The sequence below is a fragment of the Pteropus medius genome, unplaced genomic scaffold (assembly GCF_902729225.1).
Source record: "Pteropus medius unplaced genomic scaffold, Ma_sr-lr_union100, whole genome shotgun sequence".
In the NCBI taxonomy this organism is placed as follows: Eukaryota; Metazoa; Chordata; class Mammalia; order Chiroptera; family Pteropodidae; genus Pteropus; species Pteropus medius.
In genome coordinates, this window is record NW_024349800.1 from 26,127,944 (window position 1) to 26,154,993 (window position 27,050).

The 27,050-nt window shown below is 40.9% G+C and overlaps 1 long non-coding RNA gene across 1 annotated transcript in view; it reads left to right on the forward strand.

Moving 5' to 3' along the window:
- The window catches only part of LOC120621622 (uncharacterized), a 346,009-nt gene that overhangs the window by 59,830 nt on the left and 259,129 nt on the right, over positions 1-27,050 (forward strand). Inside the window, exons 3-4 of the long non-coding RNA XR_005658219.1 lie at positions 17,374-17,501; positions 18,640-18,719. This is a non-coding gene — a long non-coding RNA (uncharacterized LOC120621622). The remainder of the gene's footprint in view (positions 1-17,373; positions 17,502-18,639; positions 18,720-27,050) is intronic.

Here is a 27,050-nt window from a genome sequence, read left to right on the forward strand (position 1 = left end):
TAGAATTAGCTAGCATTTTCTTTTTAGAAAGGGAGATTTCTTGTCCTTCTCCCTTTGTACCCCCTGTTTTGCCCAGACAGTGAGTATTGGACTGGGAGTCAGGAGGCCTGCGTTCCAGTCCTTGCCCCAGAAGGTGCTGGCGATGTGATCTTGGACAAATCCCTCTCTCGCTTCTGGCCTTAGTTTTCTTATTCATAAAATGAGGAGGACATTATAGGTAGCTGATGTCTAGGGCCCATGGCTCTCCATTTCAGTCCATGGCTCCAGGATTCTATGAACCAGAGCAATCAATCTGCCTTTCAACCCCTCCCTCCTCCAGCTTGGTGTGTGGGACAGCGATGCTTCTCTCGGATGTGCAAGGCATTGAAAAGAAAGTTGTTTTTTTGTTTTGTTTTATTTTTTGTGTGTGTGTCTGTGTGTGCTGTACACCAGACGACCTTGATGTGATGGACTACAGGATCTGGTGACACTGCACACTCAGGACTATTCAACACTTTGCCTGAAAGGGAGGAAGGAATGGATTTATTGACTTGCGACTTTGACTCGGGCCTGTGTATGAGGCCTGTTATTATGTGGAATGATTAGGCTGTAGTGGCAGGGACAAGTTAAACTAGAACAACAAAAGACCTCCTTAACCTTTACCTGGACACAAGGCCATTCATAATGACTTGCATGGTTTGGAAAACCAAGTCTCTCCTAGAGCACTCAATACTTTTGCAGCCCCAGCAAATGAGCAGGAAAGGGGAAGATGGATGGGTGAGGGGGATGAAATGTAATCCAATTCTGCATAGTCCTGTTTAGAATGCTGAGTTCAGGTCTGTGTCAAAAAACAGCGATGGCTTAGAGATCATCATCATTTTCTTTGGCTTGAAAAAGGAATTTGAAACCAGATACAATAGTTGCTCGCTGAGAAAACTTCTAACTATTTGTTATCCACTAGAGCAAATTATGCTGTTTTTGAAAGATATGTTCCCTCTTGAAGGATCTGCGTGCCTTCTATTAATGCAAAAGGAACTGGATTCATAGAGCTTTCACACACACACACACACACACACACACACACACTATCAAATACAAGGTCTCCTTGAAAAGCTGAAACAGCTGCAACCATCTCAGGCTTCTCTCACTTCTGAAAGAAACTCTTCCCCTCCAGCTCAGCTCCCGGCTCAGCCTGATGACACACATTTTTGGCGGAATGGCTGCAGCACGAACCATTTAAAATGTTGGGTAGATGGGTGTCTATTCAGATACCTTCTCATAAATATTATAAGTTTTAATGGGGCTGGAAAGGACAGAAGAATTAGAGAATCACAGAGTATTAAGTTTCAGGAGACCTTATCGATCACCTAACCCAAGGGTAAGAAGACTTTTTCTTTAAAGTCCAGATGGCAAATATTTTAGGCTTTGCAGGCCAGTCAGTCTTTGTCACCAATACTCAACGCTGCTGTTATAGCATGCACAATGCATAAACAAGTGACTGTGGCTGTGTTCCATAAAAACTTTACTTACATAAGTAAGTGACAAGCCAGATTTGGTCCACAGGCTGTAGTTTGCTGACCCTGATCTAACCTATTGATCAGATGATGATGACTGAATCCCAGAGATGTGACTAGGCTGATCCAGGGCCAACTCAGCCAGCGAGACACAGAGCTTGAACTGGAAATTCATGGAGTGGGAATCAGATGCTTAATTCCGGGGTCCCTGGTCTGGAGACTTCCTTCAATAGAATGGTCTTAGTCCACTTGAACTCAGTAATATTTCAATTGTTGTGGAGATTAAATTAGAAGAGAGAATATGGAAACCATGTTTAGGTAGTAGAGGTCATTGTTACGGTTAGCTGAGACGTGTGTGTGGATGTCGGTGACCTTGAATCCAGACACTCCCTCACACACATCATCCAGGTAGAGTCTGACCACATCCATGGATTTACATGGGCCCATAGGAAGGAATTTAAATCCTTTCCATCACTGGGGCTTAAACTTAGGCAAACATGCCTAGGAGAATTGAGGGGTTGGTTCAACAGATGTCAGATCACAGAAAAGGACAGTAGGGCTTTAAGAGAAACATCACGTACTTGCACACACATACGTCCATGTGCACACATACATGGTGAAGAAGTCTGGTAGAAATGGCAGAAGTCACCACAGAGTGACTACTTGGTGAAGGAATATAGATCTGGGATAATTAAAGGCTCTACTAAAACCCAGGTGACTTGGTCACCTGGGAATACCCATGAACCTTAGCTGTAATAAAACTAAAAAAAGCGATATTACTAGAAAATAGAACTGGAAATCAGAACTGGAAATCTGGAGTGAGGAGGTAATAGAGTGCCAGGGGGGTCAACTGAGAAAATGGATACCAGAGGGTGACAGAGGTTAGGAGTGGGTCATTACCACCACCCAGGAGAAGAGAGCTGACCACTGTGTGTACAGGAACAGAGGCATAAAACACAGAAGGCCCAGATTACAATGGTGCACAGGGGCCATGGCAGAGAGGAGAGAGGGAGGGTACAGAGGGTAGAGGGTGAGGGTCTCTCTCTGGTGAGTTGGGATCAGTGTGTTAGGGGCTCCAGCTGAGCTTCAGCAACATGGTGGTTCAGTGTGCTTGGTACAGGAGTGGATGAACCTAGAGAAACAGACCTTTGCTGAGAAGGATGGTGAGAAAAAAAATGCCTGAGTCATAACAACTCAGTTTCTGAGCAGCTACTTTTTGTCAGATGCAATGCTATCTGCCTTTCAGGTGTTATATCTTTGATCTGCTTAACAGCCCTACAAGGTAGGTAGGTACTGTTATTATTGTCTGTGCCGATCAGCTGTTTCTGCAGGAACAGCCCTCCCCAAATATCAGTGGCCTTCAATGTAAAGCATTTATTTCTCATTCACATTATATGAGGGCTGCAGGTGGGCTGAAGCTCTGCTTCAAGCTGAAGGTCAACACTGGGTCTATTTATGTTTTTTCTCATTCTGGGAAACTGGCTGAAAGAATAGTCCTCATCTTGGACATGTTCTTGTGGTGTAACAATGCAAGAAAAATGAAAGAGCTGGCTGACATTTATAACCACTTTTAGAGCTTCTGCTTGGATGTTGCGTGTATCAGTTCCACGCACATGCCCTTGGTCAAAGCAAATCATGGACATGCCTGACAGTGGGGTGGGGAAGCCATTTCTGCCTGCTGGGAAGCAGAGAAAGTCGCATGATAAGGGAAGGAAAGGGTGTTTGTGACTAATTCAAGTTATCCTATCATCCCTGTTTTATAAATGAGAGAGGAATCATTATGTCACATAGCCATTCATTCATAGCCACTCATTACACTATACTTTTGGTTCTAGGCAATACATAGGTGATTTAATTATATGAGAGCTCTCTTAACCCCAGAATGTACATACATACTACAGGTGAGGCCATCTGGCAGGTGGAGGAGAATAAGGAACATACCTAGGGCATCTTAATTTCCAGTTCATAAACCTGAAGCTCAGGCCACATTCAGATTACACATTTTAAATTTATGGTACAAATACTTTCTTGCTATTATATAGAAAATCTTTTCTTCTATACTCAACCCTCTGTGATATAAAGACTCTGATCTTGCAGAGTAAATAGTATTATTTTAGAGATAGGACTGCTCTTTGAAGCAGGTCAACTTGTCAGGTTGCTTTGGGGTGAGATTTGAGGAAGAGTTTCCTCCCATCTTTTTATTATCAGTGTTTTCTAATGTACAGAAAAGTTGAAAGAATTGTAAAATTACCACCAAGTTTCAACAATTGTTACTTGCTCTATCTGTAAATATCTAAACACATGCACATTTGTATACATACATACATAGGTATACATTGAACTGTTTGAAAATAAGTTGCAGACATCATGATGCTTCACCCTAAATACTTCCAAATGCACTTCTTAAAAATGGAAACAATCTAAAATAATCATATTACCGTTATTATACCTAAGAATAATTTCTTAAGTCTCCAAGATGTCATTTATAGCTAGTGTAATTTCGGTACCAGGATGCAATTAAGATTTATGTATTACATTTTTTTTGTAATGTTTCTTTAGATTCCTTTAATTTAGAAGAGTCCCACGATACCCCTACTTTTGTTTTTAAAATAGTACAGCTTTTTTTTGAAAAGAGCAGGACAGCCATCTTATAGAATATCCTATCCTCAGGATTTGATTGACCATATTCTCTTGGTGTCATTTGATTTGTACCTCTGTTCCCTATATTTCCTATAACTGGAAGTTAGCTCTAAAGGCCTGGCAGGGTTCCCATCAGACTCTGATGTCTAGAATGCATTACAGGAGGTTCTGTGTGTTGGACATTGCACACGAGTCAGGACTCTCCACTATCTATGATCTTGAGTTTGATTATTTGGTTAAGGTGGCAAGTGCAGTCACTCTTCATGGTAGGTTTATATTTTTCTCTTTAGAGTGATATTTTGAAATCTGGTGACTATCTTGTTCCTCATAAACCTTTGACCTCAAAGTTTTAGCAAATAAAAACACAGATGCCCAGTTAAATTTGAATTTCAAATAAACAATGAATACATTTTTTTTGTATAAATATGTCCCAAATATCTTCTGGGGGCATATGTATACTAAAAATGTTTTGTCGTTGTTTATATGAAATTCAAAAACAACTGGACATTCTGTATCTCATCTGTTAGGCCTAGTCTCTGAGAGCTCAGGCTGAGGTGTATTGGGGGTGGGGTATCATGGAAAGAGAGGGGATAGGGGAAGGCACCAGATGCTAAAGACAAGCTGCATAGATTTGGTGAGACCACCTGAAGACAAATTTGTACCTAAAGGTTTGGGGGAGTGTGACTGGAGATGCTGAAGATGCAACTGTGAAGGCTGAGGCTGGTCACAGTGATGTATGAAGATGGTCTGACAGGATGCTCAGTTCTGCCAGCATGTACTCTTCCAATTCCTACTGTATAGATACCCCTGGTATCTATGGATGGAGTGGTGTTCTGATGGTTATTTCTCTATTTCTTCAATGTATTTTGGACAGTGAAGGGGCCTTGAAGTTTGAAGTCTGAGTAGTGATATGGATCAGTGTTTAGCTAACATCAATGTTTATACAAGTCATTTGAGGATCTAGTGAAAATGCAGTAGGTCTGGAGTGAAATCTGAGATTCTGAATTTCTAACAAGCTTCTGTTGATATTGACTTCTGAAATGGTCTTCTAGCTGTCTAACAGAGTGGATAAGTGAATAGTGTTAAAGCCAAAGAGAACCGAGATCGGATCTTGCCTGTGTACCTTTTGATCTTTGTGTCCTTGGGAAAGTTACAGTCTTTCTAAACTTCAGTTTCCTCGTCTATAAAATAATATTAATTATATCTAGCAAATAGGGTTGATGCAATGATTAAGTCAGATAATGGCCACAAAATGCTCATCATGATGCCTAGCATGTTATAGAATACAGAATAAATATTGCAGTTTTTATTAATATTAACAGTAAATGAGTAGTTATCTCCAAGCTCATGCAGTTTACTCTGTTGAAGCGAAGGAGAGCCCCCCCTCCCATTTCGACATGATATGCTGTACAGTATACAAAGTGCAACAGGCAAAGAGGGCAGCTGTCCTCTTATTCAGAGTAGTAGATTGCTTCCTAGAAAAACCCATATATTTTCCAGAGCGGACAATGGATTAAGAGCAGTGAGTTTCTATGAAGGGAAGAAAGCCGTGAGGTAAAGAACTAGTGGCAGCCTTGAGATCTGAAAAGTTACAGATGAGGGGGAAGGAAGGGTCAATAAATAGATAAACCAACAAATAAATGTGCGACAGTGTGGTGTTTGGTGTGAGGGACAAACAGCCTTACATATTTCACAGTCACTACTTGAATCCAGTTTCCCAAAGAAAATTAGAGATAACATAGCAAAGGCTGATACATGAGGATAGTAGAAATTCATTAGAAACAAATGACACTCTACTTATGATTCTACACAGTGAAGACTTTTTTCCTTTGGGTTACTCGATGTCTTCTTCCATTTTGAAAGGGTGGACCAAGAGGGATTTAAGACCTGTAACTAGGGTTGTAAGTTTGAAAGGGCCTGTACACATGTACATCTGACTGTGTATGAGTTTTCAAGTCAGACAAATTTGAATCTCTGTCTCAGGTGCTAGAAAGTAGTGGCCAAGAGAATTAGCACCAGAGTCAGACTGTCTGTGTTGAATACAACTGCAACCTTGTATTAGCCATGTGACCTTGGGCTAATTACTTAACTCCTCTGTGCCTCAGTTTCCTCATCTGTAAAATGGGGATAATAATCGTATTCCTCATGGCGTTATTGTGAAGTTTAAATAGTTACAACTACATAAAGTATATAATATTATATTCGGTAAATAGCATCATTACTGATTCCTGCATTACTGCCTAAGTGAAAGTTGACTCTTTTTTGTGTGTCCAGCCACAAAGCACAATATCATCTGCAAAAAGCCATGAGAGAGTGTCTCTTACCCCCTGTTTTTGGCTAGGTGTACAGCAGTTTACTCGTCGGTCAAAGTTGTGGTGGGAGTGGAGAGGTGGGAGTAAGGGGGACTTACAGGACCTACACAACAGGCGTGGAGATGTCACGGGACGCAAAGCCAGATGAACCACTGAAGAGAACCTTTAGGTCGCTTGGTCCCGATGGTCGAGGTTGAGATCAACTAGTTGATTGATGAGGTTGAAGGTGAGAAACTGATTATACTCAGATTAGAAAAAAGGTCAGGCAAGCTGAGATATGGTGGTGAACACAGACCAAGACCACAGTGCCAGCTGTGGTTATGCCAACTGTTTCTCCAGTTACATAAAACAGAAACCTAGAAGTCATCTTGACAGCCTGTAACCCCACATAGCTAATCCAGATCTTTTTGCTTCTAATGCATGCACTCTCCCCCTCACCATGTCCACTTCTGGCACCATCCTTAACCAAGCCAGATCATCTTCCACTTGGACTGTATAAGACTCCCAGCCGACTTCTCTGCTTCCATCCTGTCTTCCGTGCTTTTTCTTCTCCATTCTGCAGCCAGAGAAATTTTTTTCTAAAAATTGGTATGATCATGTGGTAGCCTGTAAATGCTATAGATGGTTCTCAGGACAAAGTCACGATTCCTAATGAGTATGGTCAAACTCCCACATACTCTCCTGCATCCCTGTCTTCTTCCAGGTGCTCCTTCATCTGTGCTCCAGCAACCCTGGCCTATGTTGTTCAGTCAAACCGCTCACCGCATTGCACCCAACTCTTGTGATCACAGTCGCCTGTGCCTGGAACACTCTTCCTTCCTTTTCTTGACTCAACAGCTTCTTAATCTTCCAATTAGAAGTCTGTAAATTGTCCCTGATCTCCCCGATCAGGTCAACCCTCCCTTTACATCTTAGACCATCATAGAACACTATGAGTTTCTCTTTTTCTGATATAGTTGAAATTCCACATTTGTTTGCAATTAATTATTAATAAGCTCCAGGAAGGCAAGAATCATGTTTGGTTTTTCTCAGCATTATTTCTTGAGAGCCTGGCATGTTTAGTATATACTAGTTACTTGATAAATATTGGTTGATTAAATAAATGCATGCATGAATGAATGAATACCACCATATCTCATTAATAAACAAGCAGAGATTCAAGCAGAATCAGGATGTTGTATTATATAACAGTACAGGTTCATTGGGAGACATTGACAGCTGAGTCATCTTATCAGGAGATGGTTCAGGTCTTCCTTGATTGGTCCCATTCCTCGAGCCGACCTTTCAAACCATGAGGGGTCTTCACTCTCCTTACAAGACTCAGGAATGCAGAGGCTGCATTTTGGTCAATTCATCTTTGCATCCTCAGTTCAGTGTGTGGCATTTCGTAGGCACTTAATATATTATTATTATTATTACTTTTTGCCTAATGAATGAATGAGTCACTACATAGGGAGGAATAATTCCCTACATTCTCATTGTATCTATCATTTTACTGTTGGGCAGTTAGACTGGGATGTCTGGTTTGATTGGGTTGGTACAGCTGATACCTCTGAATGTGTCTTTGAGCCACCTCTCCTTGGGGAAGGATTCTGAATGCTGTTCTTTGGTGTTTTAGGCCATTCACCATCAGAGCTCTGGCCTTTGTATCCCACATCTGCTATGTTGTGATATTCCAAACCCAAGCCCTCTCATTCTGGGGTGAATTTGGACCAAGGCCGTTGTCATTGCCCTGGGACACTAAGCCGGGTCAGGAATCTCCATCCCCTCCAAGGCCTGGGAGTACCTCTATTTCCTCAGTCCTTCTAAGGAAATGACTATTCCGGAAAGAATAGACCCAGGCCCCAGTTTCTTGGCAGCCAGAACTGGAGGGAGAATGTAAGCTGAGCCTCATCCTTTCTGCCTGCACTTTACAAATATCTCATTCTTTATTTTCCTCCACGATGACCCTTTGGCAAGTCCTTAGTGCTAAATTTCTTTTTTATGGAGGCAGCAGTAAAAACTCTAGAGCCTTTGATAGGCAGTACTGGGATGTAGAGCGGATGTAAATCACTTGAGCGTTGGCCGGATTCGGTTGACAGATTTCTAGGTTCAGTGAAACTTTCCTTTCCCAAATAAATCAAATTCTGGCCTGTGATGGTCTAAGCTGGGAACACTTCTGAAGTGGCTGAATGTGGGCTGAGGCTGGAGGTTGTCTTGTTTGGCGATGGGCATGGGTTTTGTAGTGGACATGGAGGGAAAACGCACCATGCAGAGTTTTGCACCTTCCCTTTTGCTTGAGGCTTTTGGTACTTTTGCTCCTGGGTCCTTAAATAAAATGGATGCAAAACACATATAAAGGAAACTGAGGAGGTCTTGGAATAAGCACGCAGAATTGAACACAAGCTTCAGCGGTGGAGACATTTTTATTTGAAAAGAACTCTGTGTGTATGTGTGTAACTCTAAATTCTATGAACATGTTGAAGTTTCTTCACAGCCACAAAGAACAGCTATGCCTGGGCCCTTATAAGGGATTTGTATGTGGAATGGTGTTGAAGAGACTGACCTTTAGAAGAACTTGGAATTTTAGGATTGTCTCCAAAGTGACAGTTATTTTGCTGTAACTCAAATTTCCTTGAGGGTTAGAGGGGCCTGCCTTTTGCTTTTGGACTTAGTTTTATCATTTCAAATGACATATTTTTCCCTCTAAGTGCCTATAAGCCTGTTTACTATAGGAGTCCCAAACAGAGACCATAAAGGGACACAGGGTGTCCAGAATCGGTAATTTAGGAGGGCACCCCACCCCACCTCTCACCTGCAGGGGAGCCATTAGGAATGGAAATGTGCAGCTTCTCCAAAGCAAGATATAAGTCAGGTGGGGGACTGCACTGACACTCACTAATGGCCCAGTTATCACAGAATAGCATAGTGCCATTAACAACTGATTATACACATTATTGGGTAGCTCACAGCTAATGGGACCTGTCACAAGATCTCAGAAGACTGGGCTTATGATCTGTTGATAAATAGGTACGTGGTACACGTGGGTCAGTCATTTCCTTGTTAAGAAGGAAGGAGGAAATGAAGTGACAGCCTCAGCAGTTCCACATAGACCATGGCTACGTGCCCGCTGGAGTTTGGTGTCACAATGTGAGGCCTGGGGGTGGGCTGAGGCGCAGTGGGACGTGTCTCCATTCTAGTCCTGCAAATATAAAGGGTGATTGTGCATGAAGCAGGGCCATGGAGGTTTTAAAATGTACATTGGAACGTTAACATTCCAAAGGACGGTGTCTTCCTCCTGGAAGTCAGTCCCCTTGGGAAGCTGGGAACAAGCCTTGTTCTTGTGGGTTTTTCGTGGGGTTTTGGGGAGTGTAGTATTTTTTTTTTTTTGAGTGTCCTTAATTGTGTCAACTCTTTAAAGGGGTAATTGGCAAGTGTGAAGTTAACAGGGATAGAAATATCACTGTGGACTAAACAATGGATGAGGTCCACTTCCCATCCTCATGCAGTTATCCAGGGTGATAGTAAGGTAGATCTGAACTTCAGGCCATGAGTATATGGGTGTGCACCATTGTTTTATATAAATCACATTATAACTAATATAGCACAGATGAGGAATTTAGTCTTGTTCATTTTGGCCAAGATTGGGGGGGATGAAGACATTTTTTGAGGCCCCTCTGGTATCAGTCCAACATGGGTATTGTTCAGACCCTAACCTGCATTGGTTCATTGAAGTCTGGCAAATGCACTGACAACACCTTTTTGCTACGACTGGGAGTCCTGTGTAGGGTCAGCCTCACTGGGTGCATCATGACAACTTTCCATCAGAGGCCCTGTCACCACGCCAGGGTATTGCAACGGGGCCCTGGAGCCTCATTCCCTTCCAGTTTCTTCTCAATCTTGGGAAACCCTCCAACACTCAAAAGCATTTGCTTCTTTCTCTGTGTCTCAAGGAGCTCAAACTTTTAGGGAACAAAGGAGCAGGTAGAGAACTCTCTGCAGGAAATTTCTACCTTCAGCCTATATTATCCAATACTATTCTCTGCTAAAGTAGGGGGACACAAAAAGCCTATCTCTCTTTGGCAATGAAGGATGGGGAAATGTAGTGAGAACAAAATACACATTACTATCCTAGTATATTGTGCCGCTGCAGTAATGATGGTAATGACAGTGAAGGTGATAAAGATATTGGCACTTTGCTATAGAATTTCAAACCACTGCCTGGAGATTAGTAAGATAGAATGGTGTGGAAAAGGAAATGAAGTCTCAGAGAGGTTTTGTGAGTTGGCCAAGGCCACACAGCAAGTTACTAACCACAAGTCTTCATTTGTTGGTTCAATATAGTTTTCTCTGAAAGAGGCCACATTTTGATATTGAATTTTTTTGCATACCAGACTCAGCCTCTGGGGCAAAGTGACTGGAAGTCACTTAGAGACAGTCGGGGGTGGGGGGTGGGAGGGTGTCTTGGACACCCAGGGATGTTAATGGAAGGAATCCTGAGACTTCTAAACCCTGTAAAAAACAGGTCTCCCTGCTCTCTGGGCAGGAGGGGTACTCATTAGGTCAGACTGAATTTGACCTAAAAGGGTGTAGGTTTTCCTGGGAAGGAAAGAAAGTTTATTTTGACATTATTTTTCTCATGTGCATGAATCTCCCTAAACTTCTGCTACTACTTTTCTTGTACCAGGACTAGCTATTTACTTAATTATTCTGTCAGTGGAAATGGTTAAGAGTTGGACAGAGGAGGCAGAAAAAGATTATGCTAGAAGGAAAGAGAAATGTTCTATTTTTTTTAGGGGGACATAGATTTATTTCACTTTTAGCAGTTCTTATTCAAATTCATCTGAAGTAATTAATGAAAACAAGAAGGCGCGTGCACGCGCGCACACACACACACACACACACCCCCCTCCCTGACTAGGATATTTTCACTCTTACTTGAATTATGTTGAGCTGTTTGGTCTATTGGTTCAGTACCCCAAGCCTAGTGCAGTATTGTCATCCCTTGCTTTACAACACAGTCATTATATCCCTAAACCACATTGTGATACACAGTGCCTTCTGTTTACGACTCCCGAAACTCCCACTCCATATATCACCTGCCATAAAACCCATCAAACTGCTGCTACTAAAATGGTGCACAGTGGTCTAAGCAGGAGCCAGGCAAATTGTGTGATACCCTACTGTGGTTAATGAGAGTGAAAATGTGGTTAGGATTTTATTCAGGCGATGTTCATTTGCAGGGCCATTGTATTGAGATGGCAAAGAAAGATTCTTTTGTTAACTTGAATGACAATATATTTTCTATTGTATGGAGTGGCTCAGTGCAGAGTTTGCCAAGTTATTTGTCAATTGTAAATAAGTCAAACTGTGACCTTGAACGACTAGATTTTTATTGCTTGGGGGTCGTGAAAACTAATTAATATACCAGGATTGTTAGATTGAGTATCGGAAACCTGTTGCCAGATTTTAAAGTACAATAGTGCAGTTTGATCCTAATAAAGACAAAAAAGTTAAAATATAATGTCCTTTTTCTATAGAATAGATACAATTTATTGCGCCTTCTATCTGGGGGATTTTAAAAAAAGAAAATGGAGGACAGGAGAAAGGGCATTGAACCTTTTGAATTTTTTACATTCTTCTGAAACCTGCATATATGCAGAAAATTCTTAGTAATATCTATAAACATCACTGAGTCCCTGAAAAATATGTGTGGGTCTTCATTCGAAAATAATCAGAGCAATTAAACATAGCCTTGTTCTGTAAATAATCTTAATTCAAAGGAATGCTCACCTCTCCCCACACCCTCTCCATCTCTAACTCAAGAACCAACACATTTTGATCCTGGAGAAAGGATCTCTTAAAATGGTTCAATTTACACAGGTATTTACTCAAAGGAAATAACGTAAACTTTTCTCTTGTTAATCCATGATTCACTTACTGTCTCATAGCTCTTTTTTTCCCTCTGAAAAACTAATTGTGAGGCATTGAAGACATATACTGCTAATGGTATTAGAAAACTTTCTTCCACAAGCCTTGGTCCATTTATGAAAACTTTAAAGAAAAAATTAGCCCAGTGTACTTACACCATGTCTGATCTCATTAACTTGTTAATTCATCACTGAGACACTCATACCCTCAGAGACCACTCTGGGCAGTGCTGTGGAAGCACGGCTTGTCCCTGGCCAGCTCTTGCCTCTCTGTTTTGATCTTCTTCACTGCTCACCCCCTGGATGATTGGGGTCCTGAGGCTGTCTGTGCAGTAGTGTCATTATCACTGCCAAAACCGGCATGGGCACCCCATCAAACCCCAGATTCTCTACTAAGTTATTCGTATGTGTTATTCATGTGTTATACACAAAAATGATATGAGGTGGGTTCTAGCGTACTTCCCACTTGACAGATGAAACAAATATGAGAACCGTGGAGATCAAGCAATTTTCCCAAGGTCAAGTGAGCAGTAGGAAGTGGCCCCCCTTCTTCTAGACCTTCGTTCTTCCTCCTTCCAATCACCTTCTCCTGGAGTTCTCTCTGTTCCTAGTTCTCTTGCTCTCACCATTTCTTTCAAGCCTTGTTCTCTTCTGGGGAAAATGAGTGGCCAAGGGATGAGCTACATACCCCCTTCCCACTCCCATATAAGCACATGCCTTAATCTCAGTGTAGGGCTCTTATTTCCTGGAGATCCTTAAAATGATGCTCTTCAAGGGAATGTCACATGTTATTATGGCCTCGGCAGAGAAGCTGTTGGGAAGGAGGCATTAAGCCTGCTTCATCAGTACTGCAGGCTGGCCTTGTCTGCAGTGAACAGATTTCTTTAGAGATGCATATCTCTGTGTTTGTATCTTGGCAGTCCTAACCATGGAAGGAAGTAGAGTTAATATTGTCAGGAAGGAGCTGAAAGAAGTATCCCACCCACAAAGCTTTTGTGGATGATACTAATAAATTCTGTATACTTTCAGGAGGCCTTGTTTATCCACCCCAATACTACACCATTATAAGGCCGAGACAGATCATTCAGGTAGAAATAAAGGGTAGCAAAGGAAGAATATGATTCTCCATGGAATGACCACAGGCTACGGGGCAGAGTTTTCAGATCGGGCCCCTCTGTCTGTGATCTGTTTGACTTCTTTAGGGGAAATCTGATTTCAATTGAATCATATTGTTTTTAAAAAAATCCAACCTGAAACAGCACCACAAAAAGGAAATTAAACTATAAAAAGTGCATTAAGGTAAGGGTAGGAATCTAAATTACTGGCCCAGAAACAAGGAAAACTCAAAGATAAGAATAGAACCCGTAAGTTGCTATAGTTAGACATTACAGATGCCACCGGTATTTATAATTGCTTGATATAAAACAGTCTACCTTGCAGTGGATGCTGACATCATCGACATAGCACTTAGGACTTGGGGATCTCCAAGTACTTTTTCAGCATCCCTTTACTTATTCAGTTCTTGTGGGAAGTCAGATAAACAGAAAGTGCCATTATCCAAGCCACATGGATAGAAGCGCTCCAACTGTAAATGAATTCTCAACATGGGAGCTTAGTTATGATTTGGGGGCTAGCAGGTATTGTTGGCCCTCAAAAGGCTTGGATACATTCTCTCCCTTACTCAGCTCTCTCATACTTTGTAATTCATAATTCTGGCATTAGAGATCTGCATTAAGATAAGTTGGGTAAAGAGGGCTATTTATATATTTATATATTCTAGCCTTGGTGGTACCATTAGCTATGTGATATTGAGCAAGCCACGTATCCTCTTTCCCGTGCCTACTATCCAAGGTTATTTTGAAAATCAAATAATAATTACAATAATAATAATAATAATAATAATAATAATAATAATAATAATATGGTCAAGCCCAGGAAGGTCTGGAGCACAAAACAATTGTATTATCATTACATAGGAGAAAAAGAAGAACAACAGCGAAAAGATATAATTTCGAAAATTAAGTCGAGGATCCGTCACAGTCTTTTGCAGGGACATAAATGTAATATCAAATTTAATTCAAGTATAGCCGTGCCCTTCCTAATTATTTCTTACACCTGGATGTGGCCCATGGGAAAATCCTCTCAGAAGCCATTCATGCATTTAGGGTCTTGTATATTTTCAAGTTTCCCTATTAAGTAGAAACCAGAAGCCTTTTTATGTCTCCATGGGGACACCTCTAGAGCTTGTATCAGCAAAAACGAAATCATAACCTGAGGCATTGGGGTTACAACAGAAAGTCTAAAGGGGCTGAACCACAGGTAAGTGGGAGACCACTCCACCAGCTGGCCTTGTGTGCTGCACAGCCCTGTGATCTTCTGTACATGGAATGGTCAGCGGATTTAAAAGGAGCTTTGCCTTTTAAAGAGGAAAGCATTTAGAGGAGTGTGTGTATGTATATGTGCGTATGTGTTGTTTATATATAAGTCCTTGATCAAAAACTTTTGGGTCTCTTCATCAGCAATGGGAAAGAAGTAGCAGAGAGAGAAGGAAAAAAATAGGTAACAGATATTAAGTGAACACCTGGTGAGAGTATTGTGCAATGTGTTATCTGTCGTATCCTCTTTTGAAAGGCATGATCATATTTTTTTCTCAATCGCTAATTGTTTTCAGGCTCACCACTCATTCTTTCTGATGATTAATCCACTAAAATTTGCCTCATTTTGAGCTGGGTGCTCTGGGTTTCAAAAGAAATCAGAGTCATGGTCACGGACCTGGAAAAACTGATGGGCTGGTCAAAGAGAATGTATATTGATAAAAAGAGCACAAAGTAAGAAGATTTGCAATTAAGCACTGCAGAAAGTGGCAAAGGCAACCCATGCTTTGAAGGTTCATAAAAAGGGGAATTCCAGTACTGGAGAGACTGGTATTGGAGTTGTGGGTTGGGGTAGGGAGGCCTCCTGGAAGTGCTGGCATCAGAAGTGGCAGAGAGGTGTGGGTAGAATTTGGAGAGACTCACCTCTATAAACACCTTGGTTCTGTGAGCCTGGGACCAGTAGGGGGAGCACAAGGTAATAAACAGTTTTGGTTTGAGGACTTGACTGTGCTCTTCAGAGCTCAAGGAAAACAAGGCTATGAGCTAGATGGGATCACTCATTGTTATCTTCCTCCCCTGTGTGTACCTGTAGTTTTTTTAAAAATATATATTTTTTTAATTTTTCAATTACAGTTGACATTTAATATTATATTGTTTTCAGGTGTATAAACATAGTGATTAGACATTTATATAACTTACAAAGTGATGTCCCCGACAAGTCTAGATAGTGCTAGGGATACCTCTAGTTTTTTAAAAGCCTGTCGTCACATCTTGCTTTTCTGCTTACTTAAAAACTCGTCTCAGGGTAAATGTAGAAATAAACCTCTAACTAAACAAACTAAAAGAACCTACAAGCAAACAAAATTTAGACAAGGAAAAAACACTAACTCTCAGTTCTTAAATGTTCTTTAAACAATTTTGATTCTTTAGCCTCCCAGTTCTTTGAGTAACCAGGTAATATGAGGAACTCGTGGAAAATTATATATCCCAGAGACATGTCACATTAATATTTTCTCTGCCTCGGGGAAATGGGTTATTTAACAAAATTCAGCAAATCAATGGCCGTTGGAAAGGCGATTTGAGGAGAACCCACCCTTACAGTCCTTATAATGCTTCAGTGGTGAAACATGCATTAAAAAAGCTGCAGCCTCATGTTTATTCTCAGCAGAACTACTTTAAGTTTCTAGATACTTGGTCACCCCTTTGCTTCCTTGAGTGCACATCTCTGGTGGCAGCTGCCCCCTGCATCACTGCAGCTCCAGCTTCATGGCTCCTCACCTTTGGCTCAGCTTTCACTGGTCTCAGGAACCCATTTCCCAGCCTCATTCTACCAGCCTTAGGGCCTTCTGTGAACCTGAGTCTCTACATGCCTCTCTGCTCGTTCTTCAGTGGTCCTTGTTTGTTTCCTTAATTCTGCTTACTTCTCTGACAGTAGCCCCTTCTTTAAAGTTTCTTCATTTGAACCATCTGGAGACAACTCCATTTCCTGCTGGGATCCTGATGCATGCACTTATTTTCTGCAAGTGATGGCCATTCCTCACATGTTGCATTTGGTACAGTGCTAGGGACAGGATTGCCCACCAACAGGCAATGTATTACAACTGGCTGTTTGTCTAGATACACATTAGAAGTATCCTCTTTACCTCTGGGCATCACATTGGCTATTAGATTCCTGGCTCTGTCAATGGAGGGAAAGGCATCTCTTTCTACTTCTTCTACTCTGCATGCAAGGCTATGCTGTTAACAACCTGATCCCAAACATAAAATCTTTGACTGAAGAAATGTGACAGGGGCGTGGAGAGTAGAACCGTTAGCAGGTAACAGTGCTTATTAGACATCCACTCTGCAAAATTCAGGTCACCAACATTTTTTAAACAGGATTATTACACTAGGTACCTCAGTTCTCTAATTTATTTTGCTGGTGCAGACCACGGGTCTGCCCCCCAAAAAAAAAGTACAGCAAAGTAGAACAGGATTCCTTGTTCCAGTTCTATTTTGAAATTATTGGCTAGTTAGATTTTCCTTAGACATATCGAATGTATACCCCTAGGTCTGTAAAATGCCCAGTTAAGAAACCAAATGAAAGTGTTCAGGAACCAACTCAGTTACACTGATACATAATGTAAGGCCTTAAAAAATAGAAGAGAATAATTTAAATATGTTTTTAAACTTATGGCATAATATTTCTTCTGACACACCCCTCACCCAACTCCCTGCCAGATACCCAGCACAAGAAAATACTAAGAGTGAATTTTCTAAATTAGGAATTGAGAAATGACCCACTTACAGGAAATCAAATGCAGTTTCTCTCACGTTCTGCAAGTACCAGAAGAAAATATACAGAGGGCTCATTTTAGAATCATTTTAGAAAGGGCTGATGCTTGATCTGTAGGATCCTGTTCACTAAGGAACCTTTTGCTTGTAGGATGGAATGCTGGAATAGAAGACACCAGGGCCTGGATCCTGTCTTCGCTTGGGCTTATTGGGACTGGGCTTAATATCATCCAGAACTCAGGGACCTGAGGAATGGAAATATCGTGTTGGGAGTTTAAGGTGAAATGGTGACCTGATTGTTTATCCTAATTTTAGTTTCCTACAGATTATTTTACAGAACAGTCTTGTCTTACACAACTTATGCTTTTCTGTAAATAGACTCATTCTGTTTGTTTTGAGGCTCTACTATGGTTTTTCTTGTTTTTCTTGCGTTTTTGAGTAGGAAATCCTGCTCAGAGACCATTGTCCATAATCTCAAGGCTTCAGAATGGGCTGACATGGCCCTCGCCGCACTCTCTGCATGTAGACCTTCCTCTTGCAGAGTCTGTAATGGGGATGAACAAAGATAAACATTAACATATCTGGATTGTACCTGAAGTAAAGCACTGAATATTTTCTTTAGCCAATTTCCTCATCCTTTTCTTTCTCAGGAGGTGTATGACTAAAGGAAAATCAAGCGTTTTACAGTTGGTCTTGGAGTCTTTGCCATATGTAACGGACTGTTTACAGGGCTGATTTATAATCATATTGACTGTGGTTCCCAGTAGAAATTCACTTAAGTAGTATCTGCAAGCCTTTCTGTGTTGGTGCTCCAGGGTGGTTGGACTCACTTCAAGGAGAGTCAAAAGATGCTTGAAATAAATTATTTTAAATTCAGTTTCATTTTAAAGTACAAACCAACTAGTTGTAATGGCTTGAGAGTCAGAAGAATAGCTCAATATCTGCCATGAGCTTGTGTAATTCGGGGCAGTTTCCTTAACTCTTCTGAGCTTCACATTCCTCTGTGTGAGATGAAATGTTTGGACTCAGGATCTCTGTGCTGCACAGCTGCAGGGGGCACTGTTCTCACTGCAGTCTACATGGTAATTCTGGGAGACTCCATTTCCACAGACCACAGAGAGAGTGGTGTCTTTTGGAATGGTGCATTGCTGAGGCCCAGGCTTGCTCTCTAAATCAATAAATACCTATTGAATACCCATTATGTACCCAAAATAGAGAGGCATGTGGAAGGCACAAAGCACAGTGCAAGCATTTGTGTGTGTGTATTGGGGGGGAGGAGGGGCACGTGGTTAGCTAATGGAAGGTAAACCTTCTTTCATATATACGTTCATGTGCTTGTTTCACAGACATGTGTTAAGAGTCTACTAAGTGTCAGAAATTGTGCTAGACTAATACATATTTTTTCTTCTAAATTCAGTTCAAACCTGACTTCCTTCATGAAGACCCAATCTCCCCCTGAAGGAGCTCACATTTGTGGAGAACAAACATAAATTTGTGGTAAGTACCATGGTAGTTATTTGAGCCTGAGACAACAAAATTTAGTCATACGATTTTTGGATTATCTGATGTTTTATATTATTCATATTTCTTTTCTCTGTTGATGAGTAATTGAGATATCATTGTACTTCAACTAATATTTATCGAATGGGTAAACTTTGCTAAGAATGCAAAGGTAGGTGACATATAATATGTGCTGTACAGATTTGTAAATAACACAAATGAACTGTGTTCAGGGCTCAGTGATGTGCTGTGGGATTTCAAGAGAGAGAGAAAGATTGAGAGAGGGAGAGGTGAGGGAGAGAGAGAGAGCGTGTGTGCGCGCGCATGCACACTTGGAGAGTCAGAAAGGTCTCCTTGCAGAAGATGCCATCAAGATGACTCACCCTTTTTCTTCCAAGATTGGCCTGGCTTCTGTTTTATACTTTCATAGCTCCTGGCACTTTGCCTTGGTGGTATGTCTCCCAGTTGTAATTACACATTATTTTATTATTTGAATAATGTCTATACCACTGGATCATAAGCTCAGTGAGGGTAGAGACTGTGTCCTTTTTTGCTCACTGTGGTATTCTCAGGGTCTTCAGTGGTGCCAGTGTAGAAGGCAGACATAAATATCCAATAAACGAATGAATGTGTGGGCATTGAAGAATAGGTGGAAACTGGGGTAGAGCAGGAGCCTTCCAGGTGGAAGGAACAGTTCGAATAATTGCCAAGCATAAGTGGCCCCTTATTAATCCTTAGAGACTTGAAGAACATTTGAGATAGCAAATTGTGTCAGACCCTTTTACTGAATGACTAGAGGGCTTATTGAGAGAGACTGTGGCAGGTGTCCCTGATTTTATTTAAGCTCTTCTTGAACCTAGTAGGTGCTCATTAAATATTTGAAAATGGAATTAGAGCATGGATGAATATACTGATGTTTTCTGCCCAACAACCTTCTGGAATAACAAGCTATCATTGCCTACCCCCTGCCCCCTCCTGCTTCTCACTTAAGCCATGTCTTTATGCTGTGAGAAAAATGGTGCAATATGGGGGAAAAAAAGCAGGGCATCTGGTTCACCAGATATGCATATGGCCACAACATATGGCAAACCCAGGGCATTTGACCATCGTGCTCATTAGGATGTGCCGGCAAACCGGATGCTGCACATTCGCTGTGTCTGTGTCGTTTTTCTCACAGCGTGCAACCCAGTGTTCATCATCAGGACACTCTTGCCTTTCTTCAGCAAATCACTCCCTCCACCCCTTTCACCTCAGACTTCTGAAATTCCCTCCTCCTTTTTGTTTACTTTCAGTTGGCCGGTGGCCTTCAAACTCACAGGCTTGTCTTACTCCACAGATCCCACTAAAAACATTCGACACACCACATAGCCAACAAAAAGCAACAACAGCAGCTCAGGGCATTTTTAGGGGGTAAGAAGAAAATGCAAGGTTCGTTTCCATTAAGGCATTAAGGAAAATAGTCTATTTTTCTCTGAGCCTGGGATAATTAACTTTGCACAGAAAAAAGGAAACACATCCCACCCTAGATCCCTTGATTTTCACTCAGGGACTTCACAGTATTAGGAAGGAGAGGGCCAGAGATTGTACAACCCCACCCCCAACCCTGGCAAACAAAACAAACAAGCAATTCAAACGACCGAGAGTAGATCAACCCTCAAAAGCCAGTGAGCTGCTCATTCATTTTGCGTATTGGATAGTTTCCCTCTAAAATGACCTGGTTCTAGCTTTTCCAGGCCCATCTTATGTTTCTATTCCACCTCCTACTTCTCTAAGGAAATTTCATTTTCCAGTTCGCGTTGGCAATTTTAACCGTTCATTTAGTACATTTGCATATTCCATTTTTGTCCAGGTTGCTTCTCTCCTGTTACATTTCTAAAAATGAGATCAAAACACACATTAACCCCAATGTCATCCCCTTTGCTTTTCATTCATTGCTATTCTTTGTTTATCATCTTTCAGCAAATTTTCGATCCATATGACAATGCTCCCTTCGAAATCAATTAGAACCAGTTTCACAAAATAGACTTACTGATGCCCTCTGTCAATTTTTTCTTGAATTCCAGCTGTAGACCGTTGCTGCACATTCACTTATTGCTAGATATACATTATTCCTTTCATCTGCTACTAACTATTAAAAAACAGTAACAAATTTGTCCAGAAGGATTTATTCTTCACATACTTCTCTTTCTAAGTATTGCTGATGATTCGATTGAACTCAAATAGTTACAGATTTTTCTCATTTAATATCCACTCCATTATTTCAAAGCAGGAAAAGTACAGATTTTTTTTTTTCTTTTAAATAGTTTTATAGACAAAGTGAAAGATTTTTCATTCTTGCTTCAAATTCATTGTGAAAACAGAAGGCAGTTTTCCCAGATGGAAATCTGTCATATCATTATGGAAATGTCAGATTTCCACCCGGGGCATATTGACAAAAAGCCATGGTTTTTGCCCAGGGGGTGGAATTTCACAAAATTTCCCAAGAAGAGCTGTACTTCCTGGTAGAAGACAGAGGCAATTTCTTTCCCTGTTTCAGATTTAGGAGACTGAGCTCTAAGAGATTGGTTTCAGGCAAACACTCAAAGAGGAGAAAAGATTTTAGCTTCCCCATTACTGGCCATAGGGGCTTGGCTCGTTAGTGAGTCAGTCCAGGCTGTATTTACTGTTATAGTTACCCTGGGCTGTAACTCTGTTGGCGATACCATATAAAACGAGTATGTCATGTTGCCGAACAGAGGAGAGATTTTATTCTTTAACCTATCTGATTCTGCCATGTAAATATCTCCCCCTTTAGTTAACAATCTCTCTTAATTTCGGTAATTGTATTTTTTTCCCCTAGGAACGGAGCATTTTAAACCTCCGTTAGGAGTATTCATGCATTCATTAGAAATATTACCAAATCATGTCCATGTTAATGAATGATAGGACAGCTAGAGGAAAATAAAACAATCCCCAAACATTTTCATACATTTACAGTCATCAGAATCTCACGCTTTACATAGATGAAAGAGATTTGTGAGTGGCCTAAGTCATGGCAGAAATAGCCTTGGGACATGAGTTACCCTATTCTGTTAGTAAAGGTCTTGCTGCCTCTCGTATAATAGCTCTGCAGATTAGCAAGTACAATGAAAGGAATCTAAATATTTTTCTAAAATAAAGATTTGCTGTTCTCAACAACAACAAAAAACCTTCTCCAAAGATTATACTAGTATAGGTACTCTGCTCCATTAATATAAATGACTCCAATGTATATTTTTTCCTAGCAGAAATACCTGCATTTAAAAAAAAAAATGCAGCAATAACTTCAAACTTCAAAGGTCTAAACTTCAAAAGGTTTCTTGCATTCTGCTTGATGGGACAGCATCTTATGCACACATGCTTTTTTTCCCTGCTAAATGCCTTAATAATGAGCTTGGGTTCAGATTTTGTGAATCGGAGCCAAGTAACTCTATTTTATTATATTTGCTGGGAAATGAACTAGCTCAGGGTAATTAGGAAAGCAATTTTATTAGCTTCTATTTCATAAAGATTGTTTTTTAATCAGAGTCAGAACTTACTAGAAATGATTCTGTGCTCATTGCTCGGGTCTCAGGAAATGAAATGGGGCACCGTGGGTCCTAACCCACAGTAAAACCGATGTGATGAAGACAGAAGCTTTGCTCTTAATCTCTAACAATGCTGTAAGAATAAACCCAATCTGATGGCGTTGTAAATAAAAGGGTCATGGCTAACGATTACCTGCATCTAGTTTATTATAGACTAGAGCCTTGATAATGGAAAGAATTAAACATTTTCTTTTAATTGACCAAGGAGTCCTGGATTCAAGTTGTGAATAATCCTGATTTGGGGGCTGGGGAGACTGGGGAGGGTAGTAAGGAAAGTGAAACACAGGATTAGGTGAATATGCCTTCAGGAGACAAATGGCAGAAGGAATTGGGACTGATGGTGTATTTAGATAATGTAGTGCAGCTGTGAAAAAGACAAATGCTCTGCGGAGGCATACAGCATATAGGGGGTGTGTTGCTTATAGGAAAATGGAGTTCCTGTAATCATGCCTCTCCTGGCAGCCACTTATGGAGCACGGCACACTGTTTGGGGCACCTCATTATAAAGAGAACGTCAATACTGTAAATTAGAGAGAACTCAGAGAAGGGAGACAAAAAAGATAAAAGGATTAGAAGAGATGACCTATAAAGAAAGGTTAAAGGAACATAACATTTAAAGCTTTCAGAAAAAGGAGCTGGAGAGATGGAAGCCTATGCTAACTGTCTACAAATATTTGAGCCATAATAATTTTAAGGAAAGAAGGGGATTGCTTGCAGTAGTTTAGAATGGTCTAATAAGAAGTAACGGCTTGAAACTAAGGAAAGGGGAAAATGTCGGTTAGAAGACATTAGGAAAAATTTCTTCCCAGTAAGGGCTATTAGGCACCGAAGTGAACTGCCTGGGGAGGTGGCTGAGGCCCCCATCACGGCAAGTGTTGCAAGTATTTAAGGGGAGCCAAAGCACTTAGGGAGAAGGGAGAGAAAGCCCACCCTTTTTCGGAGACATTCCTATACAGGACAATTGGGCTAGAAAACCCCAGAAAGTCTTTCCCAATGGCCCCAACTGTAATTTAAAGCTTGTAAAGTGAGTGTGTGGAGGGTGGGGGTTGAGGGGTAAATATTTAACAAGAGAAAAGCCCATCTTATGTGGATGGGCAATATCTTTTCCAAAAGCTGTTATTTTCTGTTGGCCATTAGTGTTGGTGTTCCTCATTTCCCTTTACAGTCATCAGGACATTTACATAAATCATTGCACAGCACCTCCAGAAGTCAGAGCTAAAGTGGGAAGGGAGGGATGCCTCTGACAAGGAAGCACATTTAAAAATGAATGGTGTGAGGTTTTGTGCATCAGTTTCTGTTATGCAAGCAAAGGGAAATAGAGAAAATTGCCATGTTTTATCATGTCGGACGAGCTGGAACAGGTGACACCGTGATCAGGTGTGCATGCATAATCACTCCCCCAAATAATCGCCATGTGGAGTAATTTCTCCCCAAATCTTGCAGCTTCAACTTATTCTCTGCGAGTGACTCATAAATCTTGGCCTTGAATGTGAATCAAGATTCCAGGCTGCAGGCTCAGGGGTTTGGTGGATTTATTCAACTTTAGTCTTTATTTATAGACATAAAAGTGTATTATTGGTTGTAACATCCAAACAAAAGAAAACAGATTGTAAGCCTCCATTAATGTTTTCCCAAAGGGAAATCGCACATTTCTCTCGGGTCCTTCATTCTTTCCCTTGTAATATTAAGATGATGTCATAAACTCATAATTACTTTGCAATGTTCTTATGTACTTCATATCTGTTGGTTCAGAGACACAAATTCTCTCTCTGATCAGAATGCAGCAAACAGTATGAGCAGGTGGGAGAAAAGTCTTTGGTGGCTTACAATTCAGAAGCCTCTGAAATTTTGAATTCATACTATTTAAACTGTTCCCTGAGAGGGGAAAGATGCATTTAAGAAATCTTGGGTCTTGTGTTATACACATAATGAGGTATAAATTTGGTGGAACAGTTACTCTTACTACCAGAACAGAAAATTATTTTGGCTAACAAACGTTGGGGCTATATGAAAATGTATTATTGTATTTATCTGGTAGAAATTTTTCATCCAGTAATCATATCCAGGAAAGCAAAGGTACTTTAAAAGAAGGAGTATATTTGTTTGCATATTATTAGATGCCTGTCTTTCAAGTACCTGAGACATTGGGTTGAACAGAAAGCACAGAACTTAGGTCTCAGAGAAAAATCGATCACAAGATGGCGACTTTCTATTTTTTTTTTGGCCAAATCTTTGTTCTTTTATTCCCAGCTCATCTCTTCAATTCTGCAAGAAAGAGGCCATAAAGTATCTATTTCCAAGTCCTCTTTAAGCCTTGCTCAGACTTCTTATTGCTCATTGCTAACCATTTTAATTTCTGACCTCTTCTGCACCACTAGTTATAGACCCATTCACTGACCCTCTAGGATTTCCAACTCGGTGATTTATGTCCTTGCCATATTCATGTGAAGCGCCAGAATCAACCTGAATTGGGCGGGGGCGTGGAGGCGGGGAGGAAGAGGAGGGAGGGAGAAGGAGAGAGAGGGAGAGAGGTGCTTTTCTCATTCTCCTGCTTGGTGCCAAAGCAACTTTTCTTTACATTTCTTTTCTTATAATCTTAATAATGACCTTAATTCTGGGAATTGTAGATGTCCTCCTGGAAAAAAAAATCCTCTTGAGTTTTAATTGCTGCAGCTACTGTAGACTGAGGGGCGACATTTCCTTGAGTGGTGGAGTTTGGGGCAGTTTGGCATGAGAAGGGATCCTACAGTCTCTAATTTGATCAATAAAGCTATTGACTTCCTGGAGAGTTAGAGGAGAGGGTAGGGTCTGGGGAAGCCTGCTTCCACCTTGACCTTGCACCAGCTCTCTCCTAGGAGGAGGCAAAGCCCTTTTTCCTTTATTATTAAAGTGTTGAGGGTTATGGAGGCATCTGTTAGAAGAATCTGAGCCACTCTAATTAGTTCACGCCTGCTCTGGTCTCCTTCGGAAGATGACAAGTATACCAACGAATGTAAATGCCACTTGCCACCCTCATCAGAGTCATTTGCATTCAAGACCGAGTTAAAGGTAATTTGGCTTTAGATCTTTGTTTTGCTTGGTTCGTATATATTCCTTTCTGTGTATTTTTCTGACCAGTCCTTTACCCCACTTGCTGAATTTACAGATCCTAGGTCTCCAGTGAGAGACCACTTCTCATGTGAGTCCTGCTCCAGGATCAACTTTCTCTCTGACCCAGGCATGTGTTGTGTTGTAACACGGTTCAATATTAAGTACGAATACAGACTAGCGAGCTTCTTTGTTAGGTTGTGACTTGCCCCACACGTCGATCCTGTTTAGTTACTAGGAAAACTTAATCATACGCTCTAAGAAAAGGCGTTGATAAAGAATTTTACTCCTGCATGTTCATTTAAGATTGAGACTTGACGTATTAACGCCAAATTTAAAATTGTGTCCTCTTCATTGCAATCCTCTGTAGTTACAAGGTTCTAATAAATATTATGTCCTCCCATCATGCAATTAAAATTTTCCACCTCATTTCACAATGCAAAACATTCACATGTTGTCAATCATTTTGAAACATGATTTTTTGACATCATGTAATTTCACTTCATTTTTTCAGACAGACATCACACCAGGAAATTATTTAAGAAAGAATTCTATTATATCTTTATTTTTCCACCAAATTTCACCTTCAAATGCAGTCATTCGTGTACATTTCAGTAATTTCAATAATAAACTTGCAAGGAGAGGGAATGGCAACTCCTCAGACAGATATTCACATATGGGTTTTGCCAGTCTTACAAGGCTGTGGCTTCGTTGTGGGCACTCAGTTAGAAAACACCGTTTTAGCCACGGGAAGTTTACAAGTCTTACTGCACAAAGTGAAAAGGTTGCTGCTTGAAACAGCTACCACCTGGGAAGCTGGGAGAAAAACATGCGTGTGCTTTTGAACTTTCCTCTGTTTAATAACTAGCAGACACTAATGATTTGCCAAACATCCTGATTTAAAATGGCGATAGTCAAAAGCAAGGCTGCCTGCTGGTTGTCAGGTAGCCCACCTGTTCTCCAAACCAAAGTTCCCCTGACCTGTGCCCAATGCAAAGCTGTTATCCTTTAAAGCACTGCTAGATGTACGTGTACACCTTGTTGGGTTCTCTCGCTAACATTCTGGTCTGCTGTCAGAGAGAAGCTTCTTACTGGGAGCTCTATGTTGCCTTTTTTTCTGAAGGAAGATCCTTGGGGAATGATCTTATACACAGTCTTTGGGGAAGGTGGGGTGGGAGGTGGGGTGGGGGAGAGTGGATGCTGCTCATTTTGTCGGAGCAGCAAGGGGGAGCTAATGAGAAGATGTCGATGAAGGTGCTGCTCAATTCAGAGTAGGATAAGTATCCCTTCCTACTTTTTTTTAAAAATAGGGAGGTGGGTTTTTTTTAAAGAAGGGTCAACCATATTATTCATGACTTGGTATAGTTTTTATGAGAGGAAAAGTAGAAAACAGCTAGTGGTTGAAGGAGGGAAACTTGTGAAATAGGTAAAGCGGTGTTGAATCATGCTCTTAAACTCTGGTCGGGTGAGCAGAGGTGGTTTTTGATTGAAACAGAGGGACCTGAGGAGGCTGAAGAACACCGTTTTGGTGTGACCTAAAGTAGACAGGTGATTAGGAAAGCTTATTAAGTGCCAGTTTGGTTATCATCTATTAGCACGAGAAAGTTAATTTAACAAGCACTCTAGTAATATTGAC